We start from the raw sequence: 20,596 nt of genomic DNA on the forward strand, positions 1-20,596 counted from the left end.
TAAATATCAATTTGAAACATGAATTTTCCAAATGAATTTGTGTAGGCCATTATGTAAGTTTGCATCACTCTGGTTTCCTTCGCAAAAAGCCAATAGGACTTTTCTACTGGCTTTTGGATTACTGTAGAAAAAGTCTTTGTGTGTGACCAACAAAAGTTTATGATTCTTCCATGTTTTGATCATCAATGTAATCTTCACAAATGAACATAACTTTTATGAATTTTGAAGCCAGACGTACTGAAAACGCTAAATCTATTCTACGAACGAATTACACCACCGTCGAATGATTTCAATGTTACCACCACTAAGCTTCTGACAAATCCTATGATCCTTATTTAAAATCTAAAAGCTGGAAAGTATGAGTTGGAATCGTTTGAATGAGCGCAAGCACAAAAAACCATCCCAGACAACCTCTGTAATCCCATTTAGCCACTTGTTAGCCATGGCCTTTTTCAAGACACAAAAATTTGTAATAAAAATCAGGAGCGTGGAATTACTGACGTATTTTATGTCGCTGTGAAAATATCTTGAGCTTATGTTAACCACAGACCATGTAACCAATAACCCATTATTGATGTTCACTCGTTTCCAGCTTTCAGGATTCACTGCTTCAGCCCTCTATTGTTTTGAGTAGACCAAAACTTAGCATTGCTATGCGCAAAATAATGACAGAATTTCCCGTTCCCCTCCCCTTTCATAAATGTTATTAATCTTCGAGACACACTGTTCTAAAGATCCCAGTGTGGGGGGAGTCATATATTTAAGCTACACTGGGAATTGCGAGATGATGACAGGGACACACATGATCCTTATCCAGCACAGTGTAGTCTGAGAATTCCACAGCGAGCGCGGCGTTCAGGGAGAGGCCACGAGCGGGAGTGGACATGTGTGTCAGGGGAAAACAGAGCGGGCTGATTGCTAAAGATTACCACATGGCTTCTCCTTGCTCAACACATCCAGCTCGTCTTCCAGTCTGTCGGAAAGGAGTCTGTGGCCTGGCGGGGATTCAGCACTCCTCTTTGGATCTCCCTGCTCATCCTATGGAACGCAATGAGACTGATCTATCTGCCCACTCCATTCCTGGCAAGTCTGGTCAGGAGTTGGGAGGCCGCCTGATAAATCACAACTCCCTTGCAACGACTTCTCCGTTTCCAATAATTCCGGAAACAGAAGACTACCACGGCGAACCGCCGGTGGCCTCTGCAATTCAGACTGGGTTTCTGCATCCGATTAGCTCTTGACAACAAACACTTGGAACAGTGTGCTATTGTTTGAGCCTGTGACAGTGAGAGGGTAAACTGCGACTGTGAAGATGATAGAATAACTGTAATAACGATACAGGCAGCTGCTGTGAAGAGGTTCCCATAATGGAGAACTGGATAGCCTGTCAGCAGCCCTTCAGGAATTAATTAACTAGCACATCAAAGGTAACCCTCAGAGGCCACAGTGTCACACGGCACTTTGATTTAACGCTGGCTGTTGACTTGATAGTAAGCTGCTGCACATAAGGCCTATCCTGACACACACACACACAGGTTTAGATTCCTTCCTCCCTTGTTGAGAAGGATAGCAAGTAAAAGTTCTACCAACTCAGTGGTTCACAAACTTTTCAGGATAAGTACCACCTTTGATCAAATCGCCCCAAAAATTCAAGACAGTGATGGGATTTGTGAAGAATTTATCGATTCCTGTTCTGGATTTTTTATTCATCTTCACAATTCCAGTTCCTTAACAGCTTCATCAATGATTCTTTTAGTAGCTTCAAGAAGTATTCAGAAAAAAAAAAAATAATTTCACTGATAAATAGTGAGATAATTTCAGTAATAAATGAATAAAAAACACTTTAAATTAGTTGTTTCAGAATTTTTAGACAGCACAAATATAAAAACTGGCCTCAATATTTCATAAAAACACTAAACAAAGAAAAACCCATTTAATTTAACTGACAAAATACAAAATGTGTACGTTAAATGACTCTTCATCATGTGAATAACCAATCGATAGCAACACTGATTAGTAAGCTGTGTGTGTTTAATTTACTAAAAAGTAAAGTAGGGCTGTGCGATTAATCAAAAAATGGTTCGATTTCGATTTTGGCCTCCAACGATTATGAAAATCCAATAATCGCAATAAATCACTCATATAAAGTGTTGGTCATATGGCTCCCTCAAAATAGTGTTAAATAATCGCGATTCTCATTTTTGCCATAATCAAGCAGCCCTACATTAGTCAATCATTTTTGGGAGTCAGTCCACACTAACTGCACTTTGTTTCTGATTAACTAACAAGATCAGACAAATAATATATTGGACTGGGAATCAATCTACACTGTTTCCACGAATTACTAAGAAGTAGTATTGATTCAAAGTCACTTGCTTGAGAATTGGGCAACACTAGTTGCACTACAATGAGAATTAAACTACAATATTCCCAATCTGTATAACAAGTAAAATCTATATTTGTTTTCTTTGGACTTTTTTAGTGCAAGAATATCAGTGTGGTGAATGGACTTTGATTGCTCCCGTATAACATTTTATATAGATCATATATTAGAAATAACATTGAAAAAGCTTAATAATTCCAAAGGGAAAAAGGACTATATTGAGTCGTGGGAAACTCCTTTGCAGTTTGAGAACCACTGAACTCACTCTGACCATTATCTATACATATAATTCCCAGTACCACTGCTTGTTTTTATGTTCTATGGATATTCCAATGTACTCCTCTGTCACTACACCTCATCTAAAATTCAAATACAGACTTGTAATTTTGGTTGAGTATGATGTTTATTCATGGTCAGCTCATAAAATAAATGTAGGTCCGTCCTCCGCACACAGTGTCTGGAGGTTTGCATGAATCACAGGTGGACGTGTGGTTTGGGAAACGTTAGCCGTTCACTGTGTATAGAGTCACAGCTATGGCAAGTCAAATATAACTAAATGTAAACAGTATACATTTCAACTGTTCATTTTCCAGCTGTTCTTTAAACGGTGGCTCGCCAGCCCACGGCACAAAGGAAATGAAACCGTGCACGTATGAGAGCGGGGAAAAAATGCAAAGGAGAACAAAGTAGAAGGTTTACAACTTAACAGGCCTCAGAGGAAGGTGAACGGCGTTCTTGCCCATGTACGTTCTTTACCCGCACACATGAGCATGCATTAGCCCACACCAACAACTTTTTCCAAATCCACTGGGATCTGGAATTCATATAAAATGCATTGATGCATTATTAAAAATAACACATATGGCGAGTCTCCAGCATATTTAAAAGATCAACTAGTTCCTCAAAATGAAAACTTGCTATTTTTTCTGAGGCACCAGGACTCTCTGTAATGGGCCTTATTTCCTTTAAGCTTGGCAAAAGTTGCTAGTGACTAATGAGGTCAATCAATCAAACCCTGGCCTTTCGCTGATTTGCCATATGCTATTTAATGGCTTTGTAAACTCTTATAATATGCATTTGTTTTTCATGGGTTTCTTTGATGAAATTGGTACAAACTTAACAATGCCCTGATAGTTGCATGAGAAAACGAGGGAGAAAAAACTCTGAAAGACTCCATCCACACTCATAAACCGGATGTGATGTGATCCTAATTAACCCTAGACACTTGTGAGAGAATGAGGCAGATGTCTGGAGGGGTGTCCGACACCAGCTACTAAAATGCAGGGATTGTCCCGTGTCCTACGGGCCAAAGCCAAGGAGATGGGTTTCAAAGAACAGCCTTTGAGAGGGCAAATGAATGTAAGCAGCTACCACTTCTCACATCTCTGTTTTCTCACCACACTGCCCTCATCTTCAATTCAGAACGACACTAGAAACACGGCGCACTAACTTGAAACACAGCTGTCTTTCACAGCACTTTTAATGGCTATTAAAGTCTCATCAATTCACTTTGGGGCACAAGTGTACTTCAGGCACTCTTGCTTGGTGATAAAGAGATTCAAGGTCTTGCCTGAGACACAGTGTTGACCAAGATACAAAGTCTAGGTCTAGTTCAGCCTTTTGAGATTCCAAAGAGTTACGCCTTTTTTAATTTAGTTTGCAGAGGAAGTACAATAACTGCATCTGTTTTCCCAAGAATATGACAATAATTATATATTTTTTAAATAAATCTTTAAAAAATGCCCTTGATGTATTCCATCCTAAGTGCAGAGGGAATTCTAAAATCTTTTCCTTCAATGTCATCACATTGTCTTTTCTCGTCCTCCCCCTTTATGAGCGTTTGTTAAAATCTCCCGCGGAATTCCAGCCCCGATTTAGGCAGCAGGACAAGAGAGAAATGTGTGAAAATGTGCAGAGCTGCAAGGAAGGGAAGATGAAAGTGACACGGTCGACCCATGTCTCTGAAGCTGATGACCGTAGCCCAAACCAGGCTGAATAATCTGAATGCACCATCTTTTTTTCGTTTTCTTTTTTCTTTTTGAATCCTTTCACTCGCTTTGCCTCTGACTGCTGGCGCTTCTCATTCTACACAATGGTAAATTCACTAAGACCTTTTATTCTTATGCTAATGCTCTCAACTGGGCATCACATTAAATTTAACACATGCACACACTTTTCTGTTTTTCAGGAAAACAAGGCACACTCTTGCCGCACTTTTTTGCCAATCCTTTAAACACACAAAGTGAAATTTAGATAACACCTAAATTATTTGCAGTATTTTATGTACTATAAAGTTACTGGAAGATAGTTTTAACATACTTGAGCTTGTGTTTCAACAGAAAAACCAAAGGAAGCCAAAGAAATGTTGTGCTTGTTAAATTATAGGCATACATAATATATATTTAAAAATCTTCTTTGGGAACTCACTTGGAAAAACTAACTATGCCCTATGGCATTTAAAAACAGACTACATTTTAAGGGAACAGCGGGAACTGTTTATTATTGAAAACCGGTTACATTTTTCTAAACCAGAACTGAATTATTTTAATGACACTGGGTTCACCAACATTGTTTTCTACAATTCTATACCTTCAAGTAATCTTTAACATCTTAAACGTACAGCCCATCGTAGCCTGACTGCCTACGACTCTTATGAACCGGTTCTTTTGAAGTGAATCAAAATCCTAGTCTGTTCCTGAACGAATAACTCATGATTTAAAAACAAACAACGCGATAAGTGAGGCTTAATTCCCGAACAAATAACTGTTGTGAGCTTATAAATCACTCGTTTACTTAATCAATCTGATTCACTTTCTAAATCACAACTTTGTCGTGTTTGGACTGGAAATATGTCAGCTGTTAGGCTACTGATGTACTGTTATGTTGTATTTAAGGCTAAAGAAGCCTCAATCTTGAGTAGTTAAGCGCCAACGTGAAGGATAGCTATATATTTAGGATAATTAGGGCTATTTGGAATGCATAAGTCTGTTTGGGATTTCTTAGATCCAAATCTCAAATCATCAAGTCATTTGGCGGCAGATTGTTAAGAATGGCTAAAGGCATGCAGCAGCCTAAGAACTAAACGAATCTTTAAGAACCGGAACCGTTCAGAAGAATCTGAATCGGAAACAGAATCGCCAAATTCTTTACGATTCCCATCCCTACCTGGGACCCTTGATAAAAGTTTGAGATTGTTCAAGTCACTAAATATAACTAGTGAAAAGTAAAGTGCTAATCCCTTTTCTTGTCAGCATGGCTATATTGTAGCATATGACACATTCCAATACAGCAAGTTGACGTCGCGACATTTAAAACAATTGTGAGTTAAAATAAAATGCAAACTGTTCCCATGAAAGCTGCGTGCACACTGTGTTTGCTAACTTAAGAGTAAATCATAACGAAATACATATTTACCTGTTTTGATGCTGTAAAGTTAGTCAGTTGCTCAGTTGTCCAGCGTGCATCCGAAAACAACGTTATTCTACTTAAAAACGAAAATGCTAAAAGTGCCTTGAAGTCTGGCACGAAACTCCATCAGCGAATTATTTCGTAGTGCAAAAGCAAATGTTTAAGGAAAAACTAAATCATTCGCGGACGACGAAGCGCTACAGTTGCATCTCGCAAACTTTGACGATCCATCATCTCGCGACTTCAAAAGACTAGTAACTCGAATATTAAAAAGTGATTTAGCCGTCAACACGACAGAAATGTACCCCAAGCAAGTTTGTCGAATCGTCAGATGTGATGTGCAGCGCGAGATCTGTTGGCGTGATTTGTTTTCAGTCCGATCTGCCCTCCTCTATCTTCACTTCTCCCCCCAGTTCTTTGAGTTTTGGGCCACTCTCTTCCCCAGATGGGCCGGGTTACATCAAACCAAAGGTAATGGAAGCTTAAGAAGGGTTTGCTTTAGAGTTTCATTGGAAATTTGCAAAACCTTTGCATAAGAATATTTTATATGGTTCTGAGTGAATCTTTGAGCAGTTTAAACAACTTTTTTCTCTCTCTTTCTTTCTTTCTTTTTTTAAATCTCCTCCTTTAAAGGCTATTCATATAGCCTTCCTCGTGTGTTATTAACTCAAACTTTCCACTGTTAAAATATCATCCCAGGATTTTTTCCAGCGTATTTCACTTTTCCACTCAATTTCTTTTTTTTCTTTTTTTTTTTTTTTTTTTGTATTAAATATAGTCTAAAAGTGCAATGAACTGTATATTGTGAATGATTTAAGAATGAATAAATAAAAATGTTGCCACAAAATCACTTTCACTGACTGTACATTGAATGTTCCCTTCTGAACGACCTGCCCAACGCTGTTGCCATCTTCAAGAATCGGCTAAAACACATCTCTTCCATCTTTATTTGACCCTCGAACTCTAGCACTCTCTATTCTAATTCTATTCCTTTTAAAGTAACTTGCCCCTTTTAGACTTGCACTCTATGTATTTACTACTTTTCTTATTAATAAAATAAATCAAAACTAGAGTAAACTACTTCTAAAAACTAACACTAGCTTCTATTCTTTTTTCCATTCTATCTGTTTTATTTAAATGTATTATATAATAATAAAAAAAAAACGTTTTGCTACATGTACTTGCATATCATTGCTTTTTAGTTGATATGATTGCTTCCATTGTCTTCATTTGTTAGTCGTTTGGATAAAAGCATCTGCAAAATGATTAAATGTAAATGTTGAAGCAGCAATTAAAATTTTCAAACGGTGTGTGTGTTTGTTTGTTTCTTGCAATTTATTGATATACCTAAAAATCTTAATGTTTTCTTTTTGGTGGTTGATGCCCATTATTCCAGCTGAAAAAAATAAAAATAAAATAAAAACTGTTTAAAACAACCAAAGCCAGCTTGTTGTTCTTAACTGGTTCAAGATGGTCTCCCAGCTAAACCATGCTGACCTCAAGTGGTTTATCTGGTAGTTCAGCTGGTTTCCAACCACTATAAAACCCATGAGTCTGATTTAATATATATATTTTTTTCAGTAATAATGTGTTTTGCCAAACTTTTAACACAATACAACGACACCTAGTGGAAAAGTGGAGAAGGATCGTGTGTTGGATTGGTTCAGTAGCTGTGATGGGTTTTTTCCAAACTGGATTACTAAATATTTACAGATGTATACAATTACTTAAATGAATAAACAGATGGGAAAATAGCCTATTTGCAACTAATTAAAGATGATTCAGACACTACACTTTCAAAATAATTCCAAATCATCTATACGTCACAGCTTACAAACAATATAGGCTATTAATGTATTTTATAACCTAAATAGTCTAAACTGTTTTTTAACTTCTCCAATTAACCTCTCACTGAACAGATAAGGCTTAAGAGACATTGTATAGAAAGTAAAGGAATAAAAAATAAAAGAGCTAAATTAAACTTATTTTTTTTCACTTACAAAAGACATATTGCATATGCAAATTATTTTATAGCTATGTTTTTTAAGAAGTACATTATGGACTGCTAAATGGCATTGAATAAGACATTTGGTTGGAGGCTATGCTGAGTAGGCGGCTGGAAGTGCAGCTTTGAAAATTATTTCTTTAAAAGTTAATTCCTCAAATGAAGTAAAAAAGGAACCCTTTTACATCAAACAGGTCTCTTGAGTTAAGTGATGAATTGAATTATATGAAGTTTCCATGACAGGTTAAGACTTATCAAGACTTATCAAAAGGCCTTCTGAAATGGGAGCTGACTTTTGCAAAGTTTCATCTCTAAAAGGGATCCCAAGCCTTCTTAAAATGTCTGTTAGCATTAGTTTCATGACTCATAGCCCCAAAACAAACATTTAGCTTTCTAAACATGACTGCTGTGACATTCAAGCATGCATCAAATGCTGTATAAAAAAAAAGGCAAAGACATTGTTTGTGCTCGTTGTACTTTTTTTTTTTTGTTTGTTTGTTTTTAATGTATGTTAATGTAGCATATAAGGTAGAGAAACTCCATCTGGATGCATGCAATTGATTAACATCTGTAGGAATATATTCACATTTTCTCAGGGTATCTTCATGTGTCTGTGGTAAATGCAACAAAGGACCAATGGAGATAACGCCATCTAGTGGTACACAAATTCAGTCCAGGGGCCTGTACCATGATGATAGTTGAACAAATTCAGAGTTACAGGATTAGTTTTGAGTTGAAAAAACAAAATCTCTCGAATCTGGCTTTGTTGGTACCATGATGCTGTTCATCAACTTTCTTAGCCAACTCAGACTTGGATCCTGAGTTTGTGGAGCACGTGCACTTGAATGTGTGACACTGGTGAACACCCAATCACGAGCCTTGCAACACAAAGCAAGTCTGATTTACTTCTCGTGAAGGACCCAGCAAGATTCCAAACTAAAGGTTTTGCTAGAGGTTAAGAGATTGAAGAATATGACAAATTTAAACGTCATATGAAAAATGAAGGAGGACAAATAAAATAAATAATATTTTTAAATAGTGCAATCTCTTGATGCTACAGCTTATTTATATTACATGATCTGTATACATTAATATTTATTTAAAATAAACAATTTATAATAACTGTTAAACTAAAATTGCTTTTGTGTAAAAAATAAATAATAATAATAATATTGTGATATGAATCACAAGAATTATATAAATCATAAAATGACTTCGTAATTACCATTAATCAAGATAAACTGGAGTGACTTTGTGTCAGACATGTGTCACTTGGTCCAACATCAGTTTGAGATCTCTAACCCAGAACATAACCTGCCCCGGAGCAGGTTAGCCGTCCAGTGTACTTACACTTACGTGTTACCTAAAATCCAGGATTGGTGCAAACTAACCTGAAACTTAACTGGCTAGTCAGCTAATCTAGCTTCATGGTACAGGCCCCAGAATATAATAGAGACATTGGTTGTGGTTTATTATCCTTCTAGCAGAAACAACAGAGTTAAGGAAATTATTATTATTATTATTATTATTATTATTATTATTATTTTGAAAATACCAGCTCTTGAAAAAAGAACATCATGAAAATAGAAGAAATACTTAGCAAAAATCCTTGCACACACACACACACACACACACACACACACACACATACACATACACACACACACACACACACACACACACACACACACACATATATATATATATATATATATATATATATATATATATACTTAAATATAACAAAATGTACCTTTTACTTAAAATTAAGTTAATATACTACGTCAATGGAATATGAGTACAACTGGAATTATCTAGAGTTCTGAATATAAATGCATAATACTCGAGTAACTGAGTATGAGTAACATAATGCAGTAATATGAATTTAATAAAACCATAAAGAAATAAGCCATAATTAATATACTGTATGAATGAATTTGAAAAATAAGAAAACATAACCTTATTGGAAATTATGATACACTATTTTTTTAATTAATTTATTAAAGTTAATTTGTTAACTGCATATTTAGTATGACAGTTCTGTCAAGTTTACTATGACACCTTTCAAAAAAAATTGCATCAATTCATCTCCTTGTCGCTAGGAGGCGCCAAATATGTAAAACAGTACTACCAGACTTATTTACCTCCAGGTTAATTCAAAACTTAAAAGTCTTAAATTACTGTAAGACAAATATATAAATGCCTTTTTTGGCTGTTATAGTTGTGTTAAAATTAATTGTTAATTTTAAAGCATGTTATTGTCAATTCATTTTTGGACGATTCTGTTTTTTTAAACGCGACACGGAAAGGTAGGCCTATATGTGCTACTACGTTTCACAAAGTTTCAATTTATCTTCGTTTTAAATAAGAAAAATAGAAACAAACTGGGGTAATTGAAGATATTGAACGTTTCGTGTTGTCATTTTGTGTTTTAGCTGAATTGTGAGTGTTGATGACTGTTTTGGTATTTTGTATTTGAAAGCTCGTGGTTAAAACTAACAATTATTGTCAAACCAGGAACACTGAGCAGAACTCGTGTTTGCCATTCTGGTTGGGCCTAACCAGACACTGTTTACTTTCCCTTGTCATTTTAAAGAGCATCATGTAAATATTTAAAAAACTTAGACTATGATACATATAACAACCACTTTTTTGAACTACTTTTGCCTTTTAAGTTGTATTTTTAACTATTCATTTTAAGAGTGCTTTTGTTTGTATCAATTTACATTTATTTTAGAAATTGGCATCTTATGAATAAATAAGTGGTTGAAGCATGTTAAGGTTGGTCATGATGGTGGATTATTAAAGTAGAGGCCCATCATGTCTAGACTTTCTTTGAACCCCAGAGTAATACCCATCGTTTCACAGCCTTGTCGATGTTATCACAAAGCAAGTCTAACGTTTTCATGCTAAAGTTTCCGTGAAACTAACGGAAAGGCCATTCAGGAGCTGGTGATGGGGCTGGTTTGTCGTGGGAAGGTTCATTTTGTTTTGACCAGTGTTGCCACTTCAAAGAACAGGAAAACTGGGGCGTTACGTGCCCTCCACTGACTCATGCCCATGGCTTAGAGCATGGACTCCCCATTTATTTTAGGCAAATTAGACATCGCCAAATGAATGTCAAAAGATGGTTCGAAAGTTATTTTTAAAGGGATAGTTCACCCAAAAAATTAAAATCATTTTTCTTTTACTTTTTACTTTTTTAAAATCATTTTTCTTTCACCCTAATGTTACTACAAAAGTAAAACAAAAGCACAGAAGAAGGCAAGAACACAGTTTGACAAATGTGTCAGTGGTTTGTTTTTCCCCTTTTTGTTGTTAGTCATGTTAGTCTCTCTCTCTCTCTCTCTCTCTCTCTATATATATATATATATATATATGTATATGTTGCTTCTATGGATGAATGATGTACTGTACTAATATGGCTGAAAGGACATTTTTAGCGATCTATTCCTTCAAAGCAAATTCTGCTTACACGAATTGTGATCTCCAGCATAGTTGTAAATTCTGTTTTTGTTTATTTGTTAATTTATATGAAGTCTGTTCTGAGTTATATTTTTATTTTAAATTCAAATTTGTATTCATTCATTTGTGGACCGTGAATCATTCCACTTCACATTGGACTATGTTGTGTGACAAATAAATTGAAGTAAATGAAGAAGGAATTTTCATTTTTGGGTGAACTATCCCCTTAATTTCTTCTAAAAGAGACTATTTTTTTTTTAAAGGTGGTTAGTTTTTTTCATGATGAATGTCAGTGAGGTCCAGTGATGTTTTGGATAACATTTACCTCTTTTTTTATTTTTAATGTTTTTATGTTGCTTCTGTACAGGATCAGACAGAAGTTAGTGTCATTCTGCCATTTCGTTAAATGGCAAGGCTTGGTTCTATGCATTGATTTCCGATTCAGTTTTGGTATTTGGGAGACAAATGAACATGAGCTTGTAGGGACAAAGTTTAAGCAAAGACCAAATGACTGGAGAAGTTTGACTAAGCGACCAAATAAGTATTTTACTGTAAGGTCCAGTTGTGATATCTTGATTAGACAGTGTGACAAAATGAAAAAATAAAAATGAAACGTATTTACAGATTAACTGTTTACAGTAAGATCTTGCCTGTTTGTCTAAACATTGCTTTTCTGACATGGAACTGATGCTGATCTTGTCTGAGGGCCGAACATGAGTGTGGTGTCTGGCCCTAGATGCTATCTGGTGCCAAATATGTTTGTGCCAGGCAGGCGACACTCATCTGTGACTCATAAACGACTCTTTCCTCCATGTTGTGCTTGCAGTGCCTGTGCCTGAGTACGCGACCCGACCATAATATCCTCTCTGCTAATGACAAACTTCCAGGGAGAAAAAAAATAAAGGCCTCTGAAGTGGGACGGCGACCTGGAAAAATGCCTCCGGTTTTGCCGTAATGTGTGGTTCTGTGCGGTTTGGCCTGCTTTTTAGTTTAATGATAGAGATGTTGTATCACTACTTTAAGAACCTGGATAAGGAGAGTGCCACAGTTTGGGAAGCCGAAAATGAAAAGTTCGATTTGGCCACTAGAGGGCAGCAGTGAACCTTTGATTGCAGTTTTGTTCAATGCACCGCTTGCCACATATTTAACTTCTTGTCATTTCTATAAACTTAACAACTTGCTTTCTGGCTGGTTGTTTTTATATGTACTTAGTGCAATACAAAATCATATTTTTGCATACTTACTGTATTCTATGTCGGATGAGGTGCTGTTCTGCTATACTAGATTTATATATTGTTCCAAATGGCCTATAACCTCTAAATGCATTATGTTAAAGATTTTGAATTCTAATTAAATGCTTCAGGGTACTACAAATGTGTCAGTGCTTACTCTTTATATCGTTTCTTGTTTGGGATTTTTTTTTACCTTTATTTGATGGGACAGTAAAGTGAGGACATGGATAGAGGCAGAGAGAGGAGGAATGGGACTGGAATACGAAGCAGACCAGATTCAAACCTATGTCTCACAATTCTTATCAAGAAGTGTAAAAATTGTGTCTCAATGCATGAGATGTTAAAAAACAAGTGAAATATTTCGCAGTGGTCAAAGATCTCAAACCCCCTCGGTGTCCCGTGAGAATTGCCATTGAGTGTGCGCTTTGCAAATTTTGTCAAGACTGCGATTAGTTTACCGCATGTTATTTTGTATATTTCCCAGAAGGCACTTGGATATTTATGGGTGTATGTTTCTGCGTACACACACATTGAACATAGCGTGTGACCTTGTTCAAGCGCTGACACCGAGAAGAATCGTCCAGCAACTTCGCCACGGTATTTTTAGAAAATCCAGTGAGCAAACAAATTGCGTGGTGACCCTCTCTCACCTCTCCATGTTCAAGCCTGACAGGTGTGTAACTTATAGCGTGGTCTCTTCCACCCTTCTGATTACATGCCCTGGACCCCCTCAACCCCCACCCTCAAGTATGTGAGAACCTCTGTCATGGGAGGAGTTCACCTCTGACCCCCATTTCTCCTTGAACTCCACACTTTTTGTGTGTTCACTTGTGCCATGTCCCTTGTGCTGGTGTATCCTATACTTCGTTTTACAAGGAGAGGAAGACCAAGCCCTTACTTTTTTAGCACAAACAGCTTTTTCCTGTGACATTCCAGTGATACTGTGGTTGTTAACAGGTGGTTTGAGCAGCTGTGTATAGAAGATAGCACAGAAATAGCCTTTGCTATGATCTATTCAAGGAAATATCCCATTGTTTTATCACTCAAATCTGGTTATAATCAAGTTCTTTACGCAATTTCACCTAGTAATATTGAGCTAAAAACCTTCCAGAACATTTCTAAACTTTGGACTTTCCAGAAAATAGATACATATATGCTGATTTTAATAATTATAGCCAGTTCTGATAAGTTGATCATTTTCACATACTGACCAATATTCAAATTCTGTAGTATTTGGCAAAATAAACTAAAATGAATGACATTTTTATTCTAAATTATATATTAAAATGTATTATTCAAATACATGTCCTTGGAATGAATATATTTTATTGTGATTGGTATAAATCTGCTAGTTTCTAAAATATAAGTAATATAGATAGATATAATATCTAATTATATATTAATAAAAACATATTGCTTTTAATTTTTTGTAAATCTCATATTTAGTACCTATAAAGCACGTATCCCTAATCTGGAGAAGAAGAAAAAAAGGGTTTTCCAGAGTCATCCCCACAATGCCTTTGTTATTGAGTTGCAATGCTTGACGTAATAAAGATTTACCGCAGATCTTTCTTTCTACGTCTTCAATCATGTCTTTTCTTGGCATCTGATATCTAGGTGTAACTCTACATTGTTTCTCTGTTGCATTTGTCTAAAGCTGGATGAATCGTGATGCTCATGGTTCACTTCTTGGTGTTGGTGGTACTGTCAAAAAAAACGTGAACTGACAGGAATGTGCCTGATGTGCCGATAAATGCTGAAGGTTCGTGCGTCACTCTCTGGGCATGGTGCTTTGAATGCTATCTTCTCCCTTTCAGCCCCAAACTGCAGGGAGAGTTGTAAGATCCTCGGGCGAGGCCACATCTAGATATGAGTTTGGTTTGAGATATGTATCGTGCGCGTATGAGAGGAAATCCTCTTGCTGGCCAGTCACCTAGGAGGTTTCTCTGCAAACCCTTGATGACACGCTCATGCTTCTGCATTATGCCACCCAGAAAAGGATACGCCTGATAACGATAGAGCGTATCTGTGTTGTAAAGGCAATATGTTCAGTGCATTTTTCTACAGTTTTAGTCGAAGCTTCTCGGATGTTCAAGATCTTTGTTTTGCATATGACGAATTGAGATCACTTAACCAAGTCCCCCAAGCTAAGGTTAAGCTACAATGGTGTGTGGATCACTTTGAGATCATATGAGCTTCATCAGAGTTACTTGATTCCTCCTGGGAGCGCCGCAGGAAGAGGAGGTCAGAGGTTGTTAGGTTGCCCTGTTGTGCTTTTGTAACCCTTCCATTGCTTCACTGTTAGAGGAATGAATTAACTCTTCACTATTTGCCTTTGCACACATGCTTTGTGGCTTCTTTGATGTCCTTTTGCTGAAGGGTAAGGGCGATTGTTCTTTGGCCAGGTAGGCTTGATGAAATTTCAGAGCTCTTGAAATGAAGACTCATTTTGGCCATTTGAGAGTTTAGAATGGAGGGTAAAAATGAATGCAAAGTTTTCATTGATAGTTTTTTTTTCTTCTCTTTTTGTAAATGAGCACTTCATCCTATTGTGTTGAACTTCTCAAGTTAACTCTGTGGTTTTGTGGCCATTTGATGGACATTTAAGGAAATATATAAAAAAGACTTAGATGTTTAATTTGATAAAAAAAAAAAAAAGATGATTTACTCTGCAAAGATTTTGTAGCTCTTTTTGAGTTAAGGTGCATGATGTGAAGACAACCGTCTGATAAGATCTTGGTTCGGACTGTTTGCTTTTGACATTATCTTCGTATTTCCATGCCGATCTGCCCACTCACAAAGATTATCAGGGATGTAGCTTTGCCGGATTTTCTCACAGTCCAGCAACTCTGTGTACAACATCCCACCTACTTCATTCTCTTTTAAGATCTTTTCTCATCTCATCTTTTCTCATCAGGTTATCATACCTGTTTTCCATAATCAACATTTCTTTTCCCGCCACGCCATTTCATCTGTCTTCAACGTAGGTTGGTGTGTGACTTCTCAAACTGACCTGGCATTTCTCCAATAGACATCACAGTCCTTTTGCATTTATGTTAATCTGTACTTAATCTGTAATCTATACTGTTTTCACACCATATAGAGAAAAAACCCTTCTACTCTGCGAGTAGTTAAGTGCTGAATTTGCTTTTTTATTTGCAACAAACAGATTATTTTACTACCTGTGGAATGCATCAGGAATGCAGCATCCTTAGCTGCTTGGATCAGACAGAAGAAAGTGTCTCTGGCTTGCGATGTTGCCCGTGGCTCACCAGAAAACCATGATCCTCTGCTATCTGAACAACTTACACTGCACGCTACAGTGCTCACAGGGCTAGATCACTGAGCAACCTGATCTCTGGATGTTTTGTGGTGAACTCTACCTGCATTGCGCACTCACCGTTGCTTTTTTGTAGAGGTCAGCTGGTGCGTAAGTGGACATTTCAAAAGGATTCTCTCTAATTTCCTAAAAAGTGCCATTTTGGCTAAGCTGTCAAATTGAAATATCCCTTTGAAATTGTTTCATATGATCGCAACAGTGATGCACTGTGTATATATATATATATATATATATATATATATATATAATGTATATGTGTGTGTGTGATTTTTTTTTTTTTCATATATACCCCTTTTGTCAATGAGGTGAAATTTGTTTACATTTCATGCTAATTCAGAGTTTATCTTAATGTATTATATTGATATAATCTTCTGCAAATCTCTAATATTATTTTTCATAATTCTCTTTATAATGTTGTGATGCCTTATTTCAGTTATAGCTTATATTTAAAATGATTTATTTTTCATTATTTAATTTTTTTCTTGTATTAATGCAATCCATCCACTGACCAAAAAAGTGCATCGTGAAAATGACCCAGCATAGTTCGATTTCAAAATCTGATTCAGATCAATCGATCAAAGCAAGTGTGAATACAACCTAAAACTACACCTTACTGCAGTTTAGAATCTGAATTTACCTTTGTAAGAAAATGTCATGCTACTCATAATGATCATATTCATAAGTCTGTGATGCAATCTGAACACTGTGAAGTCTGTAGGTTTGTAGCATACCTGTCATAAACATGGGCTGTACACTGGACAGTCCATCTGAGAATGTCCTGGGGCCTCTTGCTTGTCTTAAAGCCCCCCACCAGCTGCAGTCATTCCTCTCATTGCTGCATGTCACATAACACCTCAAACCACTGCTGTCCACCTGGGCCCGTAGCCTTGAATTACCTCCTTACATTCAAATGTGGTGAAAGTTCTGATGCCTTCATTTTCAAATGGCAGTGTGTCATATTGTGTAGCTCGCCAAACTACATTTTATTTGTCTGCATACTTGTATAACTGTATGTTCGGAAGAAAAAAAGTGATTAAAGTTGTTTTGGCAGCTAAGGTTGGTCAGTTTTCTGCCTGTATTATGAGGACTACCTTAATCACAGCAAATCTCATTAAAACAGTACCAGAGTCTAGACTCTGTATGAGCACCGCAGCCTTGGCAGCACAAACTAACATCACAGGGACAGGACACTTACTCCATCCGCCCCCATTTCAGAAGCACAGGCTTATTCCAGGAAACAAAAACCCCCACTGGGGTCATGTAACATCAGCTAGACAATGACCTGTGATCTGCTAGGGCAAAAAAGTGGATGCTAGAAACTTTAATCAAGGGAGAAAGCTGTTTTTTCCTATTTATGCTTGCCTGGTCACTTAAGGGTTTTGCATTTTTCAATATTTTTTTTTTTTTTTTTTTTTTTTTTTTACTTTTAAAAGGCCTGGGCTTTGCTCGATTGGTTAGTAAGTTAGATTTGTTGGGAAGGAAATGTTCCAGACAGTCAAAAAAGGATTAAATAAAAACACAGTGAACACCATGTTGTCCTATCAGAACACACAAGCAGATTACATTTATAGAACAATAGGTCAAGTGGGCATGGCAGCAGAGTTATCCCTATTATTGCAGTTTTTGTTTTGTTTTGTTTTTGTTGCATTTTAGAGCAAAACTGGATTTCCATTTTGCTTATCTCATGGGTGGCAAATTCAATTAAATGTATGTGTATGGTAAAGCACATTACCTTACTACTCCTAGCGAGCAAACTGCTGCTTAAACATAAAAATAAACACACATTTCTTATTTTTAAATAGGCACCAACATTGGTCCTAACACACTCTGGATATGTGAACAAAGAAAATGTTTATTTTTAAGTAGTTGCAGTGATGCAAGTGAATTTGACAAGTGAACCAGTGATCATCATGAATTTTCTCTGCTTGGAAAAGGGCAGCTTTGATATTCTGATAAATCACAGTCAGCTAATTTTCTGTTTGCAGTTGATTGTTTGGAGACTTTTTGACAAGAACGTATAGCCTGAAGATTATCCCATTGCTAATTTATTTATTTATTTTTTTAATCATCATTTGGTAGTATTTCTATAACCTCTCACTATTATGTTTCCAGAAAGGCAGCATTATGCGTAGTTGAGCCAGACTAGTTTTTGCTACTAGTCAGGATTAACCAACAGAGTCAATTTTTTTTTAATTGCTGAAAAGATGTAGATGAATTTGTTTCTTCATCAGAACAGATTTGGGAAAATGTGGTCCCTTTAGAATGGGCGCCATCCAGCAACATATTTATTTAGAACTCTATTGGTATGTTTTCACTTACAGTATAAACAGTGCTTGATCTGTGCATAGTTCTCTCCTGATTCAGGCAAGACCGCTTTTTTAGTGGAGAAAGCAATATTATAGATAGACTCAAATTTTGGGTTCTTTGTAATGGTCTTAATAAATAATTTATTTCAAACTTTTGGTTTCACAAGACATTCATTGATGGACTGGAGTCGTGTGGATTATTGTGATAGCTGTTTGAACTCTCATTCTGACGGCGCCCATTCAATGTAAATGATCCACTGGTAAGCAAGTGATGCTACAATGCTAATTGTTGTAATGCAATGTTTCGATTAAGAAACCATTTGAATGGACTGAAGGTGAGCACGTTTTCAGTGATTATCTATTTCTCGGGTGAACTATTCTTTTAAAAAACGACATAGGATTGATTCCATATTGACTTAAAGATCAACAATACTGGAAGAGAGCACGTCAGCTGATAGAAAAATGGAACACATAAGTACTAACTATCTCAACATTACCTTTCATAAAATGTTGCCACTAAGTTGCATAATTAGTTAATATTTCTCTTTAATGAAACATTCATTTGCAAATTAACTTTATAGTGCTGGTCATTAGTCTTTATCTAGCTTGTTTAGGGCATTTCCATTAAACCTTAACTTGGCAATTGGAGTTTTGGAGATCTGCCAGTGGTTGGTTCTGATTGCGGTGTTGACATTGTTGCATCTCTTCCTCACCTGCTATCTATTAGCCCTATTAATGATAGTGAGACAAAGCTGTGGAATTTATTCATGTAGCTGCTGCCTTTGCTGTGGATTGTGCTTTCCGTATTTCAGTTTATATTTCTGTTTTTAAAATATATATTTTTAATGATGTTTCTAGTTCTCTGTGTTGCTAACAATCATAGAGATGTGTAACTTGTAGGTGAGCTCTAACCAACTACATTTTTCATACTTGTGATTGCCTCATATTAATGCCATATTAGTGTGCATTAGATTCCTTAAGTATTGCTTGCATATACAAATAGTGAGTTAATAAGGTGTACATTATTGTCTATACTTCTCTTGTGTTTATTGGCAGAAGAGCTTGGAGGCCTAAGTGACTAGAACATTCTTGAGTTTCTTCAGGATAACACATTCTTGCCTTGTCTTGAAGTCATTTTCCTCCCCTTCTATAAAAAAAAGGTGCACTGGATGTGTGCTTAGCCAACAAACAATAAACATACTACTCCATCAGATCAGCCACCCAACCACGAGGGAGGAGTAATATCCAAATGCTTTCAGGAATTTCTTGATTGTATTATAACTTACAAATATGAAAGACCACTTTTTATTGTTTAAAATTCATTTGTTTTAGGGCATGCACTCATTATTAAACCATTAACCTACTGTCTTTTGTTTTCTTCCAAAGACTCTTCCTCCTTCCTGAGCATCCGGATGGTGTTTATTTACCAAGAGTAGCAAGAGATACTGGAAAAGGTGGGGTGGCGCTTTCATTGAGTTCTGGGAAGTCTGACACAGGAATGCCTGCAGCAAAATAATTTTTGTTTTACAATTCAACAGACAATTACTCCACTGGCAGTGGGCACTGATCCTGCACAAAACCGATTCATTCAGTCTGCCTGTTTGCTGATTGTGGATTTAATGAACCTTTAGTAAAATTGTGAATGGATTACTTGTGCCCCACAGTATTATGTTGCCTTTTTTCCAAAGTTTGTTAACCAGATATGTGATATCTTTTATAGCCGACAATTATTTTAAGTTTTAAAACTTTTAAAAAATATTTTACCCCGTTATTTGCACATTGACTTTTTACATTTCTTTCTTTCTTTTTTTTTCTTTACAAGGCTATCCACACCGACATAACAAGCATTTCTTTTTATGTAGTTTATAGTATATAATTGATATATTGATACTCTGTATATATATATATATGTGAATTTGCATAAACAATTCGCCTTTCTTGAGTGCTGTCCATTTTTAGCACAAAATAGATATTTTGCTTGCACTGCAGTTCATAAATCTAATACATAGTCTCTCTAAATATCAATCTACAACCAGTCTCTAAGATGCAATCAGTCAGTTACACGCTGATGCCCTTGTTTACTGTTTGTCAGGCTTAAATGCTCTTCCAATTGGCAAATACTTTGAGGCTAACTCTTCTCCTTTAAGGAGGTGTCTGGTTACCTCAGGTAAGCTACAGCTCAGTCTGCTTTGTTTTGGTTCGGCATGTGGGTGACACACTTATGTGGGTGTCACACCCTGCTTTAGGGTGCGTAGGTGTTAAGTCGAGAAACGTGATTATGCTGGGATGACCTCTGGCAGCAGAGGTGGTGTGAGACAAATATTGTGGCGCATGCTATTTTGCCTGAGCTTTTACCAGTTGTAAATATTTACTTGCTCGATTTTATGTTTCCATTTCATTTGATATGTTTTCCGTAGGGGTGTGAGGATTTTCCACCATAGCATCCAAATACAATTA

General features: G+C 36.5%; 1 long non-coding RNA gene across 2 annotated transcripts; it reads left to right on the forward strand.

Annotated features, from left to right (window-relative positions):
* Positions 1 to 18,849: 18,849 nt before the first annotated feature.
* Positions 18,850 to 19,928, forward strand: LOC113109304 (uncharacterized). Of its 2 annotated transcripts, none has more exons than XR_003292929.1 (4): positions 18,850 to 19,039; positions 19,196 to 19,377; positions 19,526 to 19,593; positions 19,678 to 19,928. It is a non-coding gene; the product is annotated as an uncharacterized LOC113109304 (long non-coding RNA). The 2 variants fall into 2 exon arrangements; XR_003292928.1 differs by having other exon boundaries at positions 18,860 to 19,039; positions 19,196 to 19,299.
* Positions 19,929 to 20,596: the final 668 nt, after the last annotated feature.

This window comes from Carassius auratus, chromosome 9 (genome assembly GCF_003368295.1).
Source record: "Carassius auratus strain Wakin chromosome 9, ASM336829v1, whole genome shotgun sequence".
NCBI classification, from domain to species: Eukaryota; Metazoa; Chordata; class Actinopteri; order Cypriniformes; family Cyprinidae; genus Carassius; species Carassius auratus.